Source organism: Tamandua tetradactyla, chromosome 10 (genome assembly GCF_023851605.1).
Source record: "Tamandua tetradactyla isolate mTamTet1 chromosome 10, mTamTet1.pri, whole genome shotgun sequence".
In the NCBI taxonomy this organism is placed as follows: Eukaryota; Metazoa; Chordata; class Mammalia; order Pilosa; family Myrmecophagidae; genus Tamandua; species Tamandua tetradactyla.
The window spans coordinates 79,330,486-79,356,565 of record NC_135336.1 but is presented as its reverse complement, the minus strand read 5'-3'; the positions used below and the strand labels follow the sequence as shown (position 1 = coordinate 79,356,565).

At 35.3% G+C, this 26,080-nt stretch overlaps 1 protein-coding gene and 1 pseudogene across 2 annotated transcripts in view; both read right to left on the bottom strand.

Annotated features, from left to right (window-relative positions):
* Nucleotides 1–26,080, bottom strand: part of NCAM2 (neural cell adhesion molecule 2) — a 556,652-nt gene that overhangs the window by 356,144 nt on the left and 174,428 nt on the right. The gene's annotated exons all lie outside the window — the stretch shown is intronic.
* Nucleotides 10,681–11,301, bottom strand: LOC143648004 (Fanconi anemia core complex-associated protein 24 pseudogene; annotated as a pseudogene).

Here is a 26,080-nt window from a genome sequence, read left to right as displayed (position 1 = left end):
TGCGAAATAATTTATCAAGCACTCATTTTAATCCAGAGTGTGACTGATTGTTAATTTTAGTCAGAATTATATACTTTTTTTTTGACAAGAGTTTCCTTATAATCACAATGAAATGAGAATACTGTTCTTTATTTTAATTTATTTTAGAGGCTAGGCTAAATCATGAGCTTTTTTCTAATAGGTACAAAGGTAATTTTTTATATGTGATAGGGTAAAAGAGTAGAAAAAAGTCTAGCATCTTCTCAGATAAAGGCATTTGCAAAATTCTCATGATACACTTGTTGAAGTTTACATGTATACTGTTTTGTTTGGATGGAAATAGGAAAAATGAATTATACTCATTATTAAAATAATGTTTGATATATTAGTAGTATTAAATATCATGTTCTTAGGGTTTTTTTTAATTTTATGAAGTTGATATTATTCCTGAAATTATATTTAATGTCATACCTGAATTTTAAACCTTAGAAAGCTATAGAAATTTTCATTATTCTAAATGAAATAAGTTATTAATATATTTTAAAATGTATTTATTAAGGAAATTCTATTGATAGCAATTATATTTAAAGTATACTATCATTGAACACATAGAATTATCTCCAAACTTCGTTCTCATTGCTTATTCTCTAAAACCCACAAGTATTTATTTTCTAAAAACAGATGTACCAGCCAATATTTGAAGAGTTATTTCCTTCAAAATTTTGTTTTTATTTCATTTTCAGTTTAGTGCTCAATTTCCCAGTTCTTTATTGCTTTTTTCTTTATAAGAAATCTGCTCATACTACTTCAAAATTAGGATGTGGATATCTCATTAAAGAAAGGAGGGGGAGGGGTTACTTAAATCACTTGTAAGAAGGTTGTGTAATGTTGACATCACTTCATTTTAACCCTGTAAAGTTCTCTGAATATACAGAGATATCCTCCATTTTTTTGCAAATTGTTAATAAAACAATAAAAATTATCACATACTTAAAGTTCTGATGAAGTTCTCTAAAATATATTTCAATAAAATATGCAGTCTGGAGGTTCAGAAATATTATCTTCTTGACTTTGCTGATGTAATTTTCCCTATAGATTTCAAATCTCAAGACAACTTAATGTGTTATCTTACTAATATGCTAATCCACCAGTGAATTGGTTTTAATGAATACCCATGGCACAACAATTATGTAAAGTCGTATGTTGTAATCCCAAGAAGGGAATACAGTTTTAATAACTAGAACCACTTGTGTCATGACCTTCTATTCCAAGGTTTATATTAGGCTCAAAATCATTCTTTCTTTTAATTAAAGAGAAGCCCACTTTTAAGATTAGGACTGTAAACAGTCATCTCATCTGCATTTTTTGTTTCTGGGCAGGCATTTTCCAGAAAATCATATTTCTTTCTTCCTTTTGCTTTCAACTTTTTTTAGGGGTTACACTAAATCATGAGCCTTTTTCCTAATCATATAAAATTATTTTTTTAAATATATAAAGGGGTAAAATAGCCAAATTTAAAATAGAGCTGCTATGCTGATGAAGCAAGATTAATGCCCAAGTAATAAATCTATCCACATTATAACCATATACTGATAAACGGATATTCAAAAATCTTACAATAAACTTCATTGAAGTTTACATGTGTTGTTGTTTTTTATGGATGGGAAATAGGAAAAAAATGAATTATATCCATTATTAAAATAATTGTTGATACACAGCAATATTAAACAGTAAGAACAGCATGGTCTTAGGTCATCCTACATTTTATGAAGTTGTAGTTATTCCAGAAGTTATAAATTTAATTACATGCCACAAAATAGAGATTTTTTTAAATATTTTTCTTCTGATGTGATTTAATTGGGCTAATTTCAAATATAAATTGGAGACCACTTTTTAAAAACTAACACATTCTGTAAATTCCTGGTCAAGTCTTAGAACCGTTTATAATTAGATTAGAGCGTAGGCAAATATATATATATATATATATATAAAGACACAGATTCTGGCCTTAAACAGTAAAACCTTAGTGACCTTTGGGAAATCATTCAAATCATCTGAGTCATTTATGTTGCCTTTTAATGGGACTGATAATATTTTCTTTTGCCTAATCCTTAAAGCCTCTCCAAAACAGTTCATTTAGAAAAGAAAAAAAAAAAAAAAGGTGAACAAACCAAAAACTGTAAACTGTAATTAGTAAGCTCATGGAAAGCAAATTTACTCTTCGCATAATTGTCTTTAAGGAGTATATTATTGCGGATTTTTATAAATATTTACTCTAACACCCCCAAACACACAAGAACACACTGCATGATAAAATATTAACTACATCTGATAAAAATTGCCCTCATTTTCATACCCCTTCTTCCCCTATTTTACTTAGTTCATCAACCTGATGTGCTCCATGGGATAATGTTAAGGAACACTTATTGAAATGCTGTTCATAAACATTTGCTAATAAACCAAAAATAAGATATCAGTACATTAAAAACTGTGATGGGGGGGCCAAGATGGCGGCTTAGTAATGTGCACGCGTTTTTAGTTTGTCCTCCAGAGCAACTATTAAATAACCAGAAACAGTACAGAACAGCTCCTGGAGCCATGACAGTGACTGGACACACAGTGTACCCCAGTCTGGACCAGCTGGATCGGCTGCGAGTCTGGAACAGTGAGTTCCCCAAGCCGCATGCAGTTCCCCAAGCCATGGCGGCTGGCGCCCGGTGCCCTTCCCCCACAGGCAGCTTCCTGGAGGGAAAGGAAAGAGACTCTAACAGTAGCAGGGACTGAGTCCAACCAAACACCAATTGTGGCATGAATAAACAAATTCTGACTAATAAAAATAGGCCCCCAGCTCAGGCGAAACTGGTCAAGGCAGACGTCGCCTATTAGGCTAACCAAAAAAGAGGAAAGGGGAAGAAACGGTGCCTTCTGAGGCTGTTTCTACGAAGGCTTGGTTGCCTCTGGATTCAGCGGTGGGATTACACAGACTGCAACTGCCCCAAATGCAGAAACAGGCTGCTTTCAGGGCTGTCTCCCACCTGACCCTTCCCCACTGGAGGGGTGAAATGCAACTCAGGTGGAATCCCTCTCTCAAGGAATTCAGACCCCAGGGCTTGGCAATTTGAAGCCAATAAAACCAGACTACAACCTTTGCTCTGTCTCCACCATGCCTCCAGCAGGGAGAGCCTTCCAAAGTTAAAGGAGGCACAATATCTTTTGCTGGTGGGACCTGCAGACAGACAAGCGCCACATACTGGACAAGATAAGAAAAACAGAACCCAGAGACTTCACAGGAAAGTATTTCAACCAGCTGGGTCTCACACTCAGGGAAAACTGATGCAGGTGATTCCTTCACCCCCCACCCCCAAAGGAGGCCAGCTTAGTCTGGGAAAACCCTGCTAGAGTCTGTAATACCTATGTAGACCCTCCTAAGGGTGGGGAGGGAAAAGGCACCTAACAAGCAGGACAAGAAACAAGAAAACAAGAACTTAAAAATACCCACTGTTAAACAAAACTTAAGCTAGAGGCCCAGAAAAAGCTGAACTGAAGGTCAAAGAACAGATAGACAACAAACTCATCTTGCAAGAAAACCCTAGGTAAGATAAGTGAAAGCAATCTCCAGAATAAACTAATTAAGGTAATTAAATGTCCAGACACCTGCAAAAAATAACAAATCACACCAGGAAAATTGAAGATATGGCCCAGTCAAAGGAACAAACCAATAGTTCAAATGAGATACAGGAGCTGAGACAACTAATTCTGAATATACGAACAGAAATGGAAAACCTCTTCAAAAACCAAATCAATCAATTGAGGGAGGACATGAAGAAGGCAAGGAATGAACAAAAAGAAGAAATGGAAAGTCTGAGAAAACAAAGCACAGAACTTATGGGAATGAAAGATACAGTAGAAGAGATGAAAAAACAACGGAAACCTACAATGGTAGATTTCAAGAGACAGAGGTTAGAATTAGTGAACTGGAGGATGGAACATCTGAAATCCAAAAAGAAACAGAAACTATAGGGAAAAGAATGGAAAAATATGAGCAGGGGTTCAGGGAATTGAATGATAATATGAAGTGCACAAATATATGTGTTGTGGGTGTCCCAGAAGTAGAAGAGAAGGGAAAAGGAGGAGAAAAACTAATGGAAGAAATTATCACTGAAAATTTCCCAACTCTTATGAAAGACCTAAAATTACAGATCCAAGAAGTGCAGCACACCCCAAAGAGAATAGATTCAAATAGACGTTCTCCAAGACACTTACTAGTCAGAATGTCAGAGGTCAAAAAGAAAGAGAGGATCTTGAAAGCAGCAAGAGAAAAGCAATCCATCACATACAAGGGAAACCCAATAAGACTATGTGTAGAATTCTCAGCAGAAACCATGGAGGCAAGAAGACAGTGGGATGATGTATTTAAATTACTAAAAGAGAAAAACTGCCAACCAAGAATTCTATATCCAGAAAAATTGTCCTTCAAAAATGAGGGAGAAATTAAAACATTTTCAGACAAAAAGTCACTGAGAGAATTTGTGACCAAGAGACCAGCTCTGCAAGAAATACTAAAGGGAGCACTAGAGACAGATATGAAAAGACGGAAGAGAGAGGTGTGGAGAAGAGTGAAGAAAGTAGGAAAATTAGATATGATATATAAAATACAAAAGGCAAAATGGTAGAGGAAAGTACTACCCAAAAAGTAATAACACTAAATGTTAAAGGACTGAACTCCCCAATCAAAAGACATAGACTGGCAGAATGGATTAAAGAACAGGATCCTTCCATATGCTGTCTACAGGAAACACATCTTAGACACAAAGATAAATATAGGTTGAAAGTGAAAGGTTGGGAAAAGATATTTCATGCAAATAACAACCAGAAAAGAGCAGAAGTAGCTATACTAATATCCAACAAATTAGACTTCAAATGTAAAACAGTTAAAAGAGACAAAGAAGGATACTATCTACTAATAAAAGGAACAATTCAACAAGAAGACATAGCAATCATAAATATTTATGCACTGAACCAGAATGCCCCAAAATACGTGAGGCATACACTGCAAATACTGAAAAGGGAAATAGACACATTTACCGTAATAGTTGGAGACTTCAATTCCCCACTCTCATCAATGGACAGAACATCTAGACAGAGGATCAATAAAGAAACAGAGAATTTGAATATTACAATAAATGAGCTAGACTTAACAGACATTTATAGGACATTGCACCCCACAACAGCAGGATACACCTTTTTCTCAAGTGCTCATGGATCATTCTCAAAGATAGGCCATATGCTGGGTCACAAAGCAAGTCTCAACAAATTTAAAAAGATTGAAATCATACACAACACTTTCTCAGATCATAAAGGAATGAAGTTGGAAATCAATAATAGGCAGAGTGCCAGAAAATTCACAAATACGTGGAGGCTCAACAACACACTCTTAAACAACCAGTGGGGCAAGGAAGAAATTACAAGAGAAATTAGTAAATATCTCGAGGCGAATGAAAATGAAAACACAACATATCAAAACCTATGGGATGCAGCAAAGGCAGTGCTAAGAGGGAAATTTATTGCTCTAAATGCCTATATCAAAAAAGAAGAAAGGGCAAAAATTTGGCCCTTAACTGTCCACTTGGAAGAACTGGAGAAAGAATAGCAAACTAATCCCAAAGAAAGCAAAAGGAAAGAAATAACAAAGATTAGAGCAGAAATAAATGAAATTGAGAACATGAAAACAATAGAGAAAAATCAATAAGACCAGAAGTTGGTTCTACGAAAAAATCAATAAGATTGATGGGCCCTTAGCAAGACTGACAAAAAGAAGAAGAGAGAGGACACTAATAAATAAGATCAGAAATGGAAGAGGAGACATAATCACTGACCTCACAGAAATAAAGGAGGTAATAACAGGATACTATGAACAACTTTATGCTAATAAATACAATAATGTAGATGAAATGGACAAGTTCCTAGAAAGACATGAACAACCAACCTTGACTCAAGAAGAAATAGATGACCTCAACAAACCAATCACAAGTAAAGAAATTGAATCAGTCATTCAAAAGCTTCCCAAAAAGAAAAGTCCAGGATCAGACAGCTTCACATGTGAATTCTACCAAACATTCCAGAAAGAATTAGTACCAACTCTGCTCAAACTCTTCAAAAAAATTGAAGTGGAGGAAAAGCTACCTAACTCATTCTATGAAGCCAACATCACCCTCATACCAAAACCAGGCAAAGATATTACAAAAAAAGAAAACTACAGACCAATCTCTCTAATGAATATAGATGCAAAAATCCTCAACAAACTTCTAGCAAATCGAATCCAGCAACACATTAAAAGATTTATGCATCATGACCAAGTAGGATTCATCCCAGGTATGCAAGGATGGTTCAACATAAGAAAATCAATTAATGTAATACACCATAGCAACAAATCAAAGCAGAAAATCACATGATCATCTCAATTGATGCAGAGAAGGCATTTGACAAGATTCAACATCCTTTCCCATTGAAAATGCTTCAAAGCATAGGAATACAAGGGAACTTCCTTCAAATGATAAAGGGAATATATGAAAAACCCACAGCTAATATCATCCTCAATGGGGAAAAATTGAAAACTTTCCCCCTAAGATCAGGAACGAGACAAGGATGTCCACTATCACCACTGTTATTCAACATCGTGTTGGAAGTTCTAGCCAGAGCAATTAGACAAGAAAAAGAAATACAACGCATCAAAATTGGAAAGGAAGAAGTAAAACTATCACTGTTTGCAGATGATATGATACTATACATCGAAAACCTGCAAAATCCACAGTAAAACTACTAGAGCTAATAAACGAGTACAGCAAAGTAGCAGGTTACAAGATCTACATTCAAAAATCTGTAGTGTTTCTATACACTAGCAATGAACAAGCTGAGGGGGAAATCAAGAAACGAATCCCATTTACAATTGCAACTAAAAGAATAAAATACTTAGGAATAGATTTAACTAAAGAGACAAAAGACCTATACAAAGAAAACTACAAAAAACTGTTAAAAGAAATCACAGAAGACCTAAATAGATGGAAGGGCATACCGTGTTCATGGACCGGAAGACTAAATATAGTTAAGATGTAAATTCTACCTCAACTGATTTACAGATTCAATGCAATACCAATCAAAATCCCAATAACTCACTTTTCAGAAATAGAAAAACCAATAAGCAAATTTATCTGGAAGGGCAGTGTGCCCCGAATGGCTAAAAGTATCTTGAGGAAAAAAAATGAAGCTGGAGGTCTCACGCTGCCAGATGTTAAGGTATATTATGAAGCCACAGTGGTCAAAACAGCATGCTACTGGCATAAAGATAGATATATTGACCAATGGAATCGAATAGAGTGCTCAGATATAGACCCTCTCATCTATTGACATTTGATCTTTGATAAGGCAGTCAAGCCAACTCACCTGGGACAGAACAGTCTCTTCAATAAATGGTGCCTAGAGAACTGGATATCCATATGCAAAAGAATGAAAGAGGATCCGTATCTCACACCCTATACAAAAGTTAACTCAAAATGGATCAAAGATTAAAACATTAGGTCTAAGACCACAAAACAGTTAGAGGAAAATGTAGGGAGATATCTTATTAATCTTATCATTGGAGGTGGGTTTATGGACCTTACACCTAAAGCAAGAGCACAGAAGAAATAAATAAATAAATGGGAGCTCCTCAAAATTAAACACTTTTGTGCATCAAAGAACTTCATCAAGAAATTAGAAAGACAGCCTACACAATGGGAGACAATATTTGGATATGACATATCAGATAAAGGTCTAGTATCCAGAATTTATAAAGAGATTGTTCAACTCAACAACAAAAAGACAGCCATCCAATTACAAAATGGGAAAAAGACTTGAACAGACACTTCTCAGAAGAGGAAATACAAATGGCCAAAAGGCACATGAAGAGATGCTCAATGTCCCTGGCCATTAGAGAAATGCAAATCAAAACCACAATGAGATATCATCTCACACCCACCAGAATGGCCATTATCAACAAAACAGAAAATGACAAGTGCTGGAGAGGATGTGGAGAAAGAGGCACACTTATTCACTGTTGGTGGGAGTGTCAAATGGTGCAACCACTGTGGAAGGCAGTTTGGCAGTTCCTCAAAAATCTGAATATAGAATTGCCATATGACCCAGCAATACCATTGCTAGGTATCTACTCAGGGGACTTAAGGGCAAAGACACAAATGGACATTTGCACACCAATGTTTATAGCAGCATTATTTACAATTGCAAGGAGATGGAAACAGCCAAAATGTCCATCAACAGATGAGTGGCTAAACAAACTGTGGTATATACATACGATGAAATATTATGCAGCTCTAAGACAGAATAAACTTATGAAGTATGTAACAACATGGATGGACCTAGAGAACATTATGCTGAGTGAGACTAGCCAAAAACTAAAGGACAAATACTGTATGACCTCAATGATATGAACCAACTAGTGAATAAACTTGGAATGTGTCCTTGGTAACAGAGACCATCAGGAGATAGAAATAGGGTAAGACAGTGGGTAATTGGAGCTGAAGGGATATGGACTGTGCAACAGGACTGGATACAAAACTCAGAAAAGGACAGCACAATACTACCTAATTGTAATGTAATTATGTTAAAACACTGAATGAAACCGCATGTGAGAATGATAGAGGTAGGAGGGGTGGGGACATAAATGAAATCAGAAAGAAAGATGTTAAAGATCGAGATGGTATAATCTAGAAATGCCTAGAGTGTATAATAATAGTGAAATGTACAATGTACAAATTTTAAAAATGTTTTTGCATGAGGAAGAACAAAGGATTGTCAGTATTGCAGGGTGCTGAAAATAGATGATAACTAATACTTTAAAATTTCATATTACGTGTAAGACTAAAGCAAAAAATGTTTATTTGTTGCAAAATTTAGATTTTGACTAGAGCATTTCCTAATATAACTCATGTAGATAGTTTGATTGAATGTCATAAGTACTTGGAATCTCAGGTAGCACATGAGAATTTGTTGGTTTGTCCAGAGTGATCCCCCGATGATTCCCAGAATGATTTGATCTATGACTGAAAAAGCATTTGCAAGCCCCCTTCAGGGAATGGTGAGAGTGGGGAGAAATTCAACTTCCCCAAGTTGAATTCTTGATATTCTCACAAGCAGTGTGGACAACCAAAGCTATAGGCTGAGCCCCCAGTCTTGGGGTTTGTTCACATGAAGCTTAACCCCACAAAGGTTAGGTCAAGCCTACTTAAAATTTAGGCCTAAGAGTCACCCCCAAGAGAGCCTCTTTTGTTGCTCAGATGTGGCCTCTCTCTCCAGCCAATATGATGAGAAGTCTCATCACCCTCCCCCTCTCTGCGTGGGACATGACTCCCAGGGGTGTGGACCTTCCTGGCAACGTGGGACAAAGATCCTGGAATGAGCTGAGACTCAGCATCAAAGGACTGAGAAAAACCCTAGAATGAGCTGAGAATTAACATCAAGAGACTGAGAGAACCTTCTCGACCAAAAGAGGGAAGAGTAAAGTGAGGCAAAGTGTCAATGGCTGAGAGATTCCAAACAGAGTCGAGAGGTTATCCTGGAGGTTATTCTTACGCATTAAGTAGATATCACCTTGTTGTTCAAGATGTAGTGGAGAGGCTGGAGGGAATTGCCTGAAAATGTAGTGCTGTGCTCCAGTAGCCATGTTTCTTCATGATGATTGAACAATGATATAGCTCTCACAATGAGACTCTGTGAATGTGAAAACCCTTATGTCTGATGCTCCTTTTAGCTACTATATCAACAGAAGAGCAGAACATATGGAATAAAAATAAATAATAGGGGGAACAAATGTTAAAATAAATTCAGTTTGAAATAGTGGTAAATGAAAGCAAGGGGTAAGGGGTATGGTACCTATAGTTTTTTTTTTTTTCTCTATTATCATTTTATTTCTTTTTCTGTTGTCTTTTTATTTCTTTTTCTAAATTGATGCAAATTTACTAAGAAATGATGAAAATGCAACTACGTGATGATATTAAGAATTACTGATTATATATGTAGAATGGAATGATTTCTAAATGTTTTTTTGTTAATTTTTTTAATTAACAAAATTAATAACTGTGACTATTAGAAACAAAGTTCTTATAGTAAATGAGTTCTTCCTAAAGTACACATGTAGAGAAAATTTTCAGGAGTAAGAGCTAAAAGATACTCCATTATTTAACAATATATGTATTGAATACAAAATCTAAGATCATCTTGTAAAACATCTAAACAGCAAAGGGGTGGATGACAAATAGGATGAATTAAAGACAGTAAGAGAAGTATTGGTTGAACTCATGTGTCCCTGCATCATAATGACTTGTAACACTATCACCAAAACTTTCATGCATATTTCAAATGAATAGGTGCATTTTGAATGCACATTTTAAATTTTAAAATGTCATTTAAATTAGTAAGTAATTTATGCATGCACACATACATACAAACACACACACACACACACACACACACACAGACTTTCCTAAGACTGTTATGCTACTAGATATGGATAAAGTTAGCACAGAATCCACTGTGTATGTGAAATAGTAGAAACAGCTGAAATGCCAGAAAAGACTTTGAAATCAGGTTTCTGATCCTTTAATATGTGGTCTAAAGGAGAAAAGCCTGTAAATGTCATAGGAATAGCTGTTACCTGGACTGTGTAAAGAACACATGAATTTGCTGTGCTGTTGTTTGTCCAATTACCTGTTCTAGTTCTTGCATGGAAGCATTACTTAGTTGTTGGAGACTTGGGAATTTGTGAAGCAGAAGGGGAAGATTTCCAACTCCTGGTATCCATTGCACTATTTGAAGGAGCGAAGGCTCAGACAGCAGGGTCTGTTTCTTCCAGAGAAAGGGTTCTTACTGTGCTCCTTGGTTTGTTCCTGGACCGATGGGATAACCAGGCAGGATGCTTCCATCTGGCTGACCACAGGAAACAACACCATCCCAAGGTTCAGGATAGTAAACTGTACTCCTGGGAAATATTGTTCGCTCAACTGCGTTAAACTAGTACATTCCCATTTCTAATTGGGATAAGCCTTTTTCTGTAGCCATTTCCTGCCACTACTAAATCAGCATCTGTGACATAAGTAATGTAGGATCTGTTAGATAAATTAAAATCTACTGGTGTCAAGTCATCCTCAAAAACGAGCTTAAATTCCCCTTGTATCTTCTGCCCCCAGCTGCAACCTGCACCTTTCTCTTGACCACGGTGTACCCCACAGGCACATATATGGGGCCCATGCCAACTGGGGGGCCCCTTTCCATTGGTGGCCTCGATCTCGGTGGCGCAGACCTGTAGGTTCACTCTCTTGTCTCTCTTACAGTCACTATCACAGCACCCTGTTTCCCCACCCAACCTCAGTCCTTGATCACCACTATCTTGTCTTCTAAAATAATATACTACTTTGGCTGCATTTTTGCTATATAATGATAGAATTGTATATTATGTGCTTTTCTGGTCCAATTTCTTTTCCTCCACATTATATACATGATGTTCATAAAACTCACCCATTTGGCTTTGGTAGATATGGCTAAATAATTTTCCAAAGCACTTGTGCTGGCAAAATTTTAAAACTAAAAAATACACACCGACAATTATTGTCTGAAAGGTTTATTCAATATAAAGGATAAAGGTAGTTTTTGACATGCAAAGTAGAAACAGTTCTACAAGGAAGATAGCAATGTCAAGGGTCATTGACATTAAGGATTAAGTGGTTGAGTACCCGAATAGCAAATGAGTCATGACCAAGTGGCACACAAGTTTGAAGGCTACAACATAAGCGTTAGGTAATCAAAAGTAACAAAGCATAGAACCAAAGCACATTTCGAGCATATTAGAGGGAAATGTCTTTTAGTTTCTTATAGATTTATATATAAAACCCCAAGGAAAAAATTCCATTGATGAATCTCTGTATGTTTATGTGTACATGAGATTTTGGCATTTATTTCATTGCTATTCAGGATGAAGCAGTCATTTTAACTTTCTTTGTGGTAATATCAGATTTCTGGAAAGTGCACTGCTAGTTTGAATATGTACCTTACTTTCTTTTTACTAAGAGTATTTTGTCATTTGTCCTTGTAGACTAAATCAGTGTTGACTCCCTTATCATCTTTGAAAAATGTATCTGCAAGGGTTTTCCATTTACAGTTATCCTTCCACTTCAAATCATAAACTTCTGTTGTAAAAACAGGCTACAGAAATGTTAAAATGACAATATTTGGGGAATGTTTTCTACAATAATACATTTCATTTTCTCTTCCTAGTAAATGCTTAAGCTTTTCAACATTGATTCATTTTATTAGAAGTTTCTTGGAAACAGGGACACTTTCTTTAAGGAATAATACTCCAGTTATTTACTAGAATGAAAATTTGATAATAAATCAGGTCACAGGCACACTGTGTCATTTCAATATTAACTCTTCCTCTCCACCCCCAATATGCAGCAATTTCCCAAGTTTGATTTGCTATTGAGCACTGGTTAGTTCTCAAGAATGGTTGTGTATTAGAATCATCTGGGCAGCCTTAACAACAAGGCCCATGCCCAGGCCACATTCAGGACCAAATAAATCTTCATCTGTATAGGGAGTTCATGCTTCAGTATTTTAAAATCCTTTTGGGGTGATTCGAAGAAGCAGTCCATTTTCAGAACCACTGCATGAGGCTTTTAATGTATTAAAATATGTCCCACAGTTAAAGCAGACATTGTTCAAGTGCTTTTTGAAGTTAGGATAATAAGAATCACTTTATTTTATTTCATTTTTAACAAATCCCAACTTTAAAGTGTTCCCTTGACCTATGAAGTCATTAGCATTTCCATGTTCTAGCAGTAACTGATCCATGATTTTAATTCTTTTCTCCAAAAATTCTCTAATCTTAACTGTCAGTTTAGGCAGCAATATGATCTCAACAAACTAAGCTACCTCTCCTAAAATCATATTAAAGAAAATAAAGGCTGTGTAATATTATAAACCTCCAGAAGATGTAAAAATGCCCAAGCATATTCCAACTGTAATATTTATGGGAACATATATAATGGATAGTGAATATTTCCTCTCTCATATTTTACAATCTAGCTGATAAACCTTCAGGTTAAGTTCGGTTATGGCAATGAAATTTAGTTATCAACCCTCAGTTCTGCATCTCTATGTCCACCAACTACTACATCATTAAAATGAAAATATTGGTGTATGAAATGGGTGAAATTTTCTTTGTTGTTGCTTCCAACTTACTCTCATCAGAGTAAACTGGACATTTACACCTAAGTATTCTTGGTTATTAAAAGTTACTAAATTCTTTTAAATAAAGCAAATTGACGATATAATTCATTTTGAAACAGACACTATCAGGCTCATCTACATTCCAACCATGCTGAATTTTTTAAAAAATAAACCCCTATGCTCTCACACTTTGAGATTTCTAAGATTTCTCTTACGTGTCATACCCAATTAATTTATGCAGTGATCAGTATCTGTTTAATACCTTCTCGTGCTAAGCACTGCCATGCCAGGTTAGAGAATACAACAGTGAAATGACAAACAAGGTCTCTCTTTTACTGTTTCAACTCATTTCCTCATCACCCAAAGCTGGATTGGATGGTTCTGCCAATGTGTTCCAAGTCATCCCTTAACTACCGCTTCCATAGAATTCACTACACAGTAAAGATGGTTATTTACTCTGTTACTCATAGTTATTTGGAAGTCAGCATACCACTAGGATTAAGAGGTAGGATTCTGAAGTCAAAGCACAAGCATTTCAATCCTGGCTTCATAATTTATCAGCTGTATGGCCCAGGAAAGTTATTTAACTTTGCTCCTCTTGAGTTCCCTCTTATGTAAAATGGAACTAATAAATTAATGCCTGCCTCATAAGGTTGTATTATGGGCTGCAGAAGATAATTTATATAAAGTACTTAGCGCCTTACCTAAAATATAGTAACTCCTCAGAACTGCTCTCAATTATTATATTCCTTTTTCTACCACCAAATGTGTCATGGAAAATATGTACAGTTAGTGGGGGCTGAATTAATTATCAACTGTGTTAAATTACTTAATACAAACATCATAAAATTAGTTTATAGTAATTTGATATTAATTATCTTACTTTTCCTAGATAGTCTCTTGTATCCCCCAAAACAGCAAATGTTCCATAGGACATTCTGAGCAAGTGCCCAAAAGCATTTGGACAAAGCATGCATGCATCTTAAAAGGAATAATATTTTCCAGCATTTCAAAATGTTAAATGGTACCCTTCATCAAAATCATAACTAAAGTATATTTTTATAAAGATATTGGCTTCACAAGACATTTAGGTATATGATAGCAATTCCATGTGACGTAACATTCTAAATTGCACTTCTGAAATAAAATTGGATTGGTGAAGATGGCTAATACAAATGTTATCAAAGTCAATTTAACTAGAACAGAACAATAATGAATATGATAAAAAAAGACACATGACAAAATTTATAGATGTTATTCAGAGCCATGGAGCACATTAATAACTGGCACAATGGTGATGAATTAAAAATGATCTCTTACAATCCAAGACCATAGTATAACTAGAGGAATTTATGTCATCAGAAAATAGATACTCTGGGCTTACTTTGGAAAGAGCTATCATACCCTATCTTAATAAAGTATTACAACATTTTTATACATTTCTCTGAGATTTCATGTTAAATATATTTACTTCTTACATTTAGTGAGATATGTCAAATGCAAAACGTTATTTATTACTTAATGCAGCTGGTCAGCTTCACCTTTTTTACAAGGTTGCTAATAGTCCTCTACAGCTAAACTATTTAGAGAGATATTTCTCAACGCCAGTTATAGTACATTTTAAAAATATTTTCTTAGTGTTAATGCTGAGTTATTTCATCAATCATGACCCTCTCATAATTTCATCATATTAAGTGGTCACTATGCATTAGTCAGTAATCTAGGTGGTAGGGATACAGCGACGAACAATATTAAAATAAATTTTGTAGTCAAAGAGCTTATATCTAATAGGGAAAGACAAAAAACAGACTAAATTAGAACAGCAGTAAGAAATATTGAGGGCTTGAGAGGTCATCACAGAGAGGGTGACATGCCCTTAAAGACCTAAGGGAGGGGTGAAGAAGAAATGTCATGCAGGTATTTAGACGAAAGCACTTTGATTGATATTACAGGAATTGTAAAAGCCCTAATCTAGCAATGGACCTACTGGCAAGTGGTTCTCCTATAAAGGGTGATTCAGGGATGGGACGGTGGTACCTTCCACAGGTGGCTGCAGCCTTCAACAAATGGCTTCCAGAGAGAATCCATTGGAAGGAAAACAAATACAGAGGACTGTGAAGGGATGTTTTAATAGTTTAAACCCAGAAGTAATGCACCTCACTTCTATTCACACTCTACTATCTGGACCTCAGCCATATGGCCAGCTGCACCCAGCTGCAGAGGGGACTGAGAAAGATAATCTTGCTCTGTCCCCAAGGAGAACAAGAATGGGGTAGAATAAACAGATATTGGTTTCTGAAAGATGTAGGTTTTATTAAATTAGCCATTGCCCATAATATAGCTTTTTAAGTATTTCTTCCTTTTCAAATAAAGGTTAAATGACAGTTTGTGGTATATTTCATCACTGAGGTAAAATCCTATAAATGCTAAAAGCCAAGATACGGTCTCAGCATATGTTCTTTCATTAATGCACTGGGGAACCACTGAACACTGCATAATTCACTCTAGTTTTTATTTCTTCAAATTCTCAGCAATATTATCTATGTTTATTCCAGTAGTACTCGACGATAAGAGATGGATTGTGGTTTGATACACGATACATCGTCTGTGTGGGAAGTGACCTTTACTGTGATAGGAATAGAAAACAGTCTTCTATTGTATGGCTTGGTATTTTTTGCAAAGAAGAAGAGGTATCAAGAGGATTTTAAACCTTAATCTTCAAGTGAAGCGAAATGTATAGTATACTACATAATAATAAACACCAATGAAAAGAATAGAGCTTTGCCTTTATGTTTTGGATGCTTGTTTTTAAATGTTTCACTATGTGAGACTATAATGTCTCACATCCTCATTAGTGCTAGGTATACGAATGGCACAGATACACTTAAGACAAGACTAACGGTCTGGTATTCATATGCCACAGAAAATTGTTCAAAATTTTTGGCTAAGACAGTCAAAAGACTTTGTAAGAAAAGACTTTTTTTATCTCTATTAGAATATTACCTTTGTTCTCATTGAAAATGCAGCAAAGTGCTCTCACCAAGAGAAGTTTGAGGTTGATAAGCAGCGTTAGCTTATATCTGCATTTTAGTTTTGTCTTCTGTTAGTGGTTTCTTACAGAAATTTTAAAGTCATGTGTGTTTTATTTTATTTTGTTTTGAGAATAAGTTACTTAAAACTAGATCACAAAACTAATTATCATAAGCCTATTAACACAGCCATACAAACTTTGGTAAGTCATAGTATGCTGAAGCCAGGCTTATGAATGAGATTGTCACTATCAAACTCTCATTAATTTGGACTATTACTCTGTCCTCAGAAAGACTTCTATTCTATCAGCCATACAGGTATGATGGGACAGTAAGTGTCAATCAAAAAACTAAATATTAGTAAAATTTAATGTTCCCCTTTAGCTATTTTTTTAAACTGAAATTTTAATACTTTCTGCATAAGCTCAAATCATTTTTTCTCCCCTCTAGGTCAAGAGAACTCCTCTCTGGGAAGTGTTCTATAGAATAAGCTCTGAATCCCCTTAACATGTCATGTTTGTCATGGCTCTCCAGAGAAGCAGAACTGACAGGATATATATGTAAATATTAAGAAATTTATTATAGGAATTCACTCATGCTACCTTGAAGACTGGCAAGTCTGAATTCCTTAAGGTAGGCTGCAAGTTGGAAATGTGATGAAGGTGACAGTGAATTCCCCAAGAGATGCCAGCTGGCTGAAGCGGAGCAATAATTCTTTCTGACTGCTGAAATCCTTAGTTCTTGCTTTAAAGTCTCCAACTGATTGGATGAGGATGCTCCCCCAGTTGCTTAAGGTAGTCTCACTTGTTGAATATAGATGCAATCCATCACAGATGCTATCAAGTGACTAATAATTTAAATTCACCTATGAAACACCATCCAGTGATTGTGTAACCAAAAACCTGAACACCAAAACGTACCCAAGTTAAGACAGGTACTTACCTATCACACTTGGAATTTAAGAGTTTTCCTACTCTGATCTCAACCCATCTTTCTAGTTTTGGCCTTCTCACAGAAATCACGCTGCCTATATATGAGGCTCTGCTGTATCATATAACACTAGGCTATGCTCATCCTACTTCCAGACCATGAGACATTGAACTTTCAATGAACAATTCAATTGACAATTCCTCTGGACAGCCTGTTGGTTTACCTGCAGGTTCGTGTTCTTATAAATCCCCCGAGCACGTCAACTGAATTGTTCGTATACCATCTCTAAGAAAGCGTCCCATATTTCTGGGGCTGATTGCACAAATGGAAGATCTTTAGTACAAAGCAGATACAATGATAATCTATGGGAACCTTAGCATAATTATGTTGAAAATATAGCCAGGTGTTGATTTATTGTAACTAAAGCAATCCTGCCATAGGCGGAATGAAATTTACTTAGTATTTGATATGTTTGCTCATTTAGAGATCATTGAAAGTAAATTATGATGCAAGGTCTAAGTAGAGATGTCACATGAAGAATTCTGCTTAACTTACACACTGAAATTCCTTTTTCACTAGGAGAATGAGCAACTGAGGCCCTGGCAAAGTTATATGCAGAGGCCATTAATTAAGAACGTCATGCTAAGTAATGCAAAAGATAAAGGATTATTTTAATGTCTTCTTAAGATGTGAGCCATTAAGCATAGGCAGCATATAGTCAGAAAAAGCATCATGCTATTTTGTATTCATTAATATTCACTAAATTTTTGCCTAACTCCATTATGCAAAATGGAATTCTCTGACTACCTCTAGGAACACACACAAACCCACACTCAGATACACACATATGCTAACAGTATAATTTGCATGTCATAAAACATATAATTGTAAAATGAATAATTATATAGCTTGATGAATTTTATCAAATGTGTACACACTGCCAACAGCACACACCAATCAAAATATGAAATAGCTATTTCTTGGTCAGGTCAATTTTCCTATCCGAGGACAGCGACAATTCTGATTTCTATATTAGATTAATTTCACTGATTATTGAAGTTGATATAAATGGATCTTCCATATATACTCTCTTGCTTTTGGCTGTTTTCATGCGATAACATGCATTTTCTGTTTCTGCCCTGCTGTTTGTATATTCCACAATATATTCTGAAATCACTTTGTTTATCCATTCTCTCTTGGATTGTGTGGTGGTTGGAGCTGTAGGTGCCCCAGAAAAACTTAATCCATTTCTGTGGGTATGAACATACTAGTAGGACCTCTTGATCAGGTTACTTCAGTTAAGGTGTGGCCCTAACCAATCAGGATGAATCTAAATCCTATTATTTGAGACATTTATAAGTGGAAGATAATTCAGACCAGGAGAGAGAAAGTCACAAAGGGAACAGGCAGAAGTTGAGATCAACGATACCTGGACAAGCAGGGAGAAGCCAGGAGAGCCCACCGTGTGCACTGCCATGTGACAGAGAAGCTAAAGACCAAAGATCACTGGCAGCCAGCACCAGAATGCCACCAGAATGCCACAGGAGAAAATGTTGCCTTGAGGATGGCTTAATTTGGACTTTTCTTCTAGCTTCAAGGTTGTGAGCTAATAAATTCCCAGTGTTCAAGTCAACCCATTGCTTGGTATTTGTTTGAGCAGCCAAGGAATACTAAACAGGTTGTTTCCAGATGCTTATGCTGAATGATGTTCCTATAAATGTTTTTTTTTTTTTTGCATGTGCAGGCACCAGGAATCGAACCTGGGTCTTCGACATGGCAGGCGAGAACTCTTCCTGCAAAGCCACTGTGGCCTGCCCTGCTATAAATGTTTTTGTACAAGTCTTTCTGTATACAAATGTGTTCAGTTCTCCGGGGTAAATGCCTAGGGATGGAACTGCAAGACCATGCAGCATGTGTACATTTAACTTTGAGAGAAACTGTCAAACATTTTTCCTAAGCTGTTGTGCCATTTTTGACTAGCAAGCAAGGTATCAGAGTTCCAATTTATGGCATCCTTACTAACATTTGGTATTGCTACCCTTATAAATAAAGTATATAATTTCATTGTAGTTCTAATTTAAATTTCCCTGATGACTAATGATGTTCATTATCTTTCCTTTGCTTATTGACCATTCATGTATCTTTCTTTGTGAAACATTTGTTCAAATATTTTACCCATTTAAAAGAAAAAGGCTTTATTTATTTGTATTTTGATACATTCAGAGTTCAAGTCCTATGTGAGATATAGCTATTAAGAATGGTTTCTCAGTCTGCAGCTTGCCATTTTACTTTCTAATGGTGATTTTAGTGAGCAGAATTTCATAACATTTTATTATTTCCAATTCATCACTTCTCTGTATTTTTAAATTTTCTCTCATATTTAGTATTTTTGTCTTGCTTAGTAAAGCATTGTCAAACTTAAGTGCATGAGGATACTTTCTATTTAATTTTTTATTTCCTTCTATAAGCTTTGCAATTTTAGCTCTCCCATTAAAATATTTTATTCATCTGAACTTAGTTTTCTGTTCAATATGGAGTAAGGGTCAACTTCAATTAGCTTTTCCATAGGGATATCCAGTTGTTCCAGCATCTTGTATTTAAATCTTTCTTCTGACATTGAAATGGTTTGCCCTGTTTATCAAAAGTCAATTGAACGTCTAAGAGTGAGTTTATTTTTGGATATTCTCTTTTGTTTCATTGATTTACCTGTCCATACTTATTACAATACCATATTATGCTATTATATGTACTGTGTAGCATGTCTTTAATGCAGTAATATTAAGTTTAAAAACTTTTTCTTTTTTCTATTTTGAGATTGTTTAATTATTACATGTCCTCTGCATTTCTACATACATTTTAGAAACAGATTTTCAATTTTTACAAAATGTCATCCTGGGATTTGAGTTGGGTTGATATTGTATCCGTAGATCAAATAGGCAACATGAAGCTATTGAGTGTTCCAAACCATTAATATATCTTTATTTATTTAGCTATTCTTTAAAATTTTTCATAATGTTTTTAACCTAAATGTAGACATCATAGACATCATTTGTCAAAATTTGTGTTTTTAAAAGCTATTTCATTTTTCCCAATTGTTTGTTGCAGATGTCTTGAAATTATATAGTTTGTGACTATGATGAGTTCATTCATAAGTACTACTAATTTCATCATAAGTTCATGTAGTTTGTGAATTTTTATAAAACCTTTCTACCTACAAGATCATACCATAAGTAAAGTGTTTCAGTTTGTTAAAGCTGCTGGAATGCAATATACCAGAAATGGATTGGCTTTTAGAAGGGGGATTTATTAGGCTACAAATTTACAGCTCTAAGGCCATGAAAACGTACAAATTGAAGCATCAACAAGAGAATGATGACTCAAGAAAGCCAAAGCCTGGGGTTTCTCTATTACATGGGAAGGCACATGGGGATGTTTGCAGGCCTTTCTCTTCTGGGTTTACTTCAAAATGACTCTCTCAGCATCTCCTGGGACATTCTGGCTCCAAGCTTCTGTTCTGTGTCAGCATGCCAAGCATCTGTGCTTCCTCCAAAATGTCTCCATCTTAAAGGACTCCAGTAGGTGGATCAAGACAAGCTTGAATAGGTAGGGGTTACATTTCCAGGAGAAACAAACTAAGCAAAGGACCCAACTGCAATTGGCCTGCCTCCAAAAGATTGGATCAAAAGAATATGGCTTTTCTGAGGTACGTAACAGTTTTAAATCAGCATATAAGGACTATTTTACTTTGTTTCAATTTCTCATGCTATTTATTTCCTTTCCTGGCATTATTTCATTGCATACAATTTTGCACAATAGAAGGAATAGAAGAGAATTAGGAGAGCAGAATTTGTGCTTTATTTTCACCCATCATTGTTGATATCAATTCTTTCTCCAGCCTCATCATGTCTAATTTTTCCTTTTGTTCTCTTTCTTCCAGTCACACAGCTTTGGTCAGTTTTCTAGGTAAAAGTGCAGATAACTCTGAATTTGAACAATCCCTTCACTGGGGAATATTGTCCTATAATTTCTCCAAAATTTATTTGTCTATACCCTGCTATCATGCCATGTAACTCTTTTCTCCAAAATGCATTACTGCTGCATTTTGGTTTCATTGGTTCATTATTTAAATAATCTTTTGTCACTCAATATACTACATTCTCAATAAAGCAGAAACCATTGTTCTTTTTAAGACATCTTACAGTATCCTCTTAGCACAGTGCCTGTCATACAATAGGCACTCATTCTATGTCATTTAATAAATGCGAGTATTGAATGAATTCAATCAATAAATTCACATGACCTAATAAGAATATGAAGCTGGAAAAAAGTTCAATAATTTAAAAGACACGGATGTTCATTTTGGTTACTATTATAGAGATTGCAATCTTTTTAAAGAAATAAAAAGTAGCAGAGCATTTTAAATGCTCTGCAGGTGTGAGCACCAGACTTATTACCACGTACATTGTGATTCTTATGGATTTTCATTTTTAACCAAAGTAGAAAATCAGATGAAGTATCAGTTATGTGTCAGCCTGAAGAGACATATAGAAATAGAGCACAGGATTATGCAATTGTGTCTAGAAAGAAATTTTCATGTAATAGAATGCAGACATCTGTGTACTGTCACCCTTCTTCTCCAGAATAATGGTATGGAAGGTCATGGGTTCTGCTCATTTGTGTTTATATCTTCTCTCTCCTTAGCCTTGATCATTCTTGATTCAGTAATAAACTAAAGCAAGAACAGTTTCTATTTCATTCTAAGTTTTATTTCATGGCAATTTTCAAAATCAAATAAGTTTGTGGTCTGAGCTAAATGAGTGGATTCCAGCTCTCACCGTTTTGGAAATATTTGCAAACAGAGAGAGAAATGGCATAAAGTTTATAACAAATAGGATAATTGGCAGGAAAACCAAAATGTGTTTCAGAAGCCAAGGAAACTAAGGTTGGAAAACTAAATGGAATTAGAGATACAGTTATATTTCTTAGCAATTTTAATAAAGATTACATGAATGTGAGTAAATACGAGTTCATGAAAAAGTAGAGATCATATTCTGTATTGATTTAATGCATCTTATTTTCATCATCACTTACAACGGTGATCTTGGTCTTAATTTAATCCATTTATTACAATCCCACTTTTCTTCAACTAAAAAGTTACTGATTAATTAAGAAATACATACAATGAATTAATCATGATACTTTCAATATGCTATCAGTCTAAATCAACTTCGATTAATATTACTTAAATAAAATTCATATCTATACATGTTTATGTATAGATATAATTTCAAACGTGGAGCTGTTTGTCATTTGCACTCAGGGTTAACTTAACAGGCACCCTCAATGTTCACAGAAATAATTCCTGATTTAACTCGTCAGAGTTTTATCTGTATTTATACATATTCTTTAATGGATATAATTATGTATTCCTTACATAATTACATATGTCCTGTAGTAAATGCAAATGTGTATGTTCTAAAATATTAAACACATGCTATTTTCTACCAGAAGTCTTCTTGATCATCATGGCAATAAACTTTGCTCCTTTATATATTTCCCAATACCTTCTACAGTCTAGGAGTTCCATAAATTATCTTCCGAATAAATCATTTAAATGTAGCTACTAAATATTATGCCACTATTCTAATATAAACTCAAAAAGAAATAACAGGCAATAAATACACTTTGAATCATAATATCCCATGAATAACTTTAGAGTGGTGTCTTTGTACATATTACTAACAATATTACATGGCTTAAAATAAGAACTTTTTACTTATCTGACACAAATGAGGGAAAGGAATAAATGTTTTTGTTTGTTTATCCTCACATCACTGAAATATGAGATTAACAGACCAATCAGCAGAGAGATCACTGAAGTTCAGTGGGTTTATTTCCTTAGTATACTCACTGGCCATCATTAAAGGCTGCAAGGAAGGAGTGCCAGGGTTCATTTTCCACATGCCTAACAAGACTGTTTAGAAAAGAGAGCACCAGATGTTCATTTCCTCTTATGATTTTGTTACGACTGAACTCCCAAAAAGTTTCTTATAAATCATTAAATGCTACATTTCTCTATATAAATTTAACTTATAAAGAATCAATAAAGTGATTTAAGATTAATTCTAATTAACACATGGCCATCGGCTAAATCAGCAGACTCATAAATGGAGATTTTAAAGAAGAAATACATATTATATTCATTGCAACACACAAAAAAGCACTCAAAATGGTTTAGATGAGTGTGTTAACAATATTGTAGTAAGTTACATACCTATGTGTCAATATTACTTACTCCCCCTACTCATACTAAATAAACCTTGTAAGATGAGAGCGGATTAGGTCTGTACATGCGTAAAATGTTGAGGTTATGTACTACAAAGTGGCTATTCTGTGAAGAGACACATTCAACTACTACTATGTACAGAATAAACTGTATATTTATATCGCATAAAAGACAATTAAAAAAACAACATGAAATTAGAACTCAAATCGATCATTTTTTTTACTTCCATTAGCGTAGTCCCTTATTTCAATAAAACTCAACACTAAGGAAAAATATCTAGGGAAAATTATGTAAAATGGAATTTGCATCTTTACAAAATTCAAGCAAGTGATTTTCTAAGGTGGAACTGTATGAGGCAGTTGGGTTTGAGAATATAGCTAACTTTCAGCAAAACTGAAGTTGTAGTACCCATCAACACAGGAGGACATGAAAATGAAAATTGTCATTTTCACACACTTGACATTATTGCAGAATTTCAGAAGATTCTCTTAACATTCATGCCCCTTCCCTCAAAAGGCATACTATTCCTAAGAAATCTCACATTGAAAACTATGTGATGAAGATATATTTGTTCCTGAGTTTCTTACTGCTTCACTATCGTTTTAGGGTTGAAAACAGCTTGTATGAATTTCTTACATGACCTTCTTCCTGTTTCCTGGGATGATGCCATCCTATCTTGCATAGCTGTGTTTATGATAGTGTTATAGATTCTTTGTTACACACAATAAAAATACAAATATTTTGGAAAAAGGCAAAGAATTAATGAATGAATCAATGATTGAAAAGAACTCATCTATTAACCACTCAAATATCTACTAGAAGATTTTCAGCATGACAGGCAATTAACATTTCTTCAATAAATAAACAGTGTTATTTTATCTTTCTTTGACTATGAGCTTGTCACACAACCTCTATCAACAAATTAAATATTACAGAAATCACACTATATAATTTCTGGGTCCAGGTCTGAGTTCGACAGCTTTTGCTGTCACTCATTGGAACATCCCATATTGGAATCTGCTGCCATTCTATGAGGAAGCCCAAGTAGTCATGAGTAAAAAACAGGGTGGAGGACAAAGTCCTTGCCCAAAAGTTCCAATAGATCTCTCAGATGTCAGTGGCACCAATAGCCACACATGCTAACGAGGACATTCTAAGACTTCCAGGCATCCATGGTGTCTGAGTTTGCAACAAAGGGCAACTCCCAACCAACCAACAGAACTGTAAAAATAAATTGTTTTCATTCCAAGCAAAGACATTTTGGCTGTTTTGCTGCACATCATTAAATAAATGAAACAATAGGTGATACTTCCTCTATGGTAGACACTCCACAGCTTCCTGTAGATACGTCTAGCACTCAAGTTTAAATGGAGTCAATTTGTAATGTTCTACATCTGCATGTGCAAAATTAACTGCAAAACAATTACATATTCCTCCTGAAAATGACATGTATAAATAACCAGAGATATTTATTTCTAAGCTAAGACATTTCCTACTTTGAATAAAACAGTCCAGATACACAGTAATAAACTGAAAATAAAAGGATGGCTTTTGACAAATGTCACACATAAAAGAAGGCAACAGCTGTTGGCTTTAATTATAGTTAACACCAATAGCATGTTGGGAAGATGTCATTTTAGAATTGACTGGAATTTCTGAATAGCATTTTCATGTTAAAAAAAAAAAAAAAAAAACAGTTTCTTAAAGCACGAAGTCCGTAAGGAAAAGAAAAGGGGAAACTGGATCTAAAATTCAGTCTGTCTGAGGTAAATATGATTTCACCCCACCTTCAAAAATATAATTTGAGAAAAATATAAAACGAGCTATCAGAAAAATGTAATAATCCAATCATCAATTGTCAGTGTGCTGTCAAAGTAGCCACATAAAACTGGCAAGCCAAAGTTATTAGTGATTGCTTCTGTTTAAGACATAACAGCTCTTAAATTAATAAGACAGAAGGCATTTAACACTTTAATTTCATGAACATAGTGTGTAAGAGCACAGAGACAGCTTTGAAAAGCACAGGTGATTACCTGGTCCTGAGTGAGGCCATCGGGTATAAAAAAATATTCAAATTTTTAGTCCCTCACCTCTGAATCTTCACTCCCCAGTTCTAGAAACGTTGATAAGTACTTAGAAGGCAGACTTACTTTTGTGGCAAATTTTCACTCTACTCTATGCAAATATCTAACACTGATAAGTAATCAAAATTTGTGTCTGAGATCCATGCATAAGAAATTGATAAGGACACCAGTTAATTCTTTTTTTAAGAAGACTTAAAATATATTTTTTTAAAACATTTTATTGGGAGATGGCAATTCAGGAGCGCAGTTGACCTGTGAGAACCTTCTGCATCACATAGGGAAGGAAGGCATCCTTGCAGAGACTGGAGAACTGAGAGGCAGAGGACTGGGGCCTGCTGTGGGGGCGTGGAGCCCACAGGAGTGCACACTAGGGGAGACAGGGTTTAGGCAGTAAGCCAAGCCACGTTCCTTGAATGCACTACCCTTGAATGCACAGGCAGCCTGTGACACGTGACTCACCACACACCCCATCACCTGAACCCCGTCGCCCGCCCCCA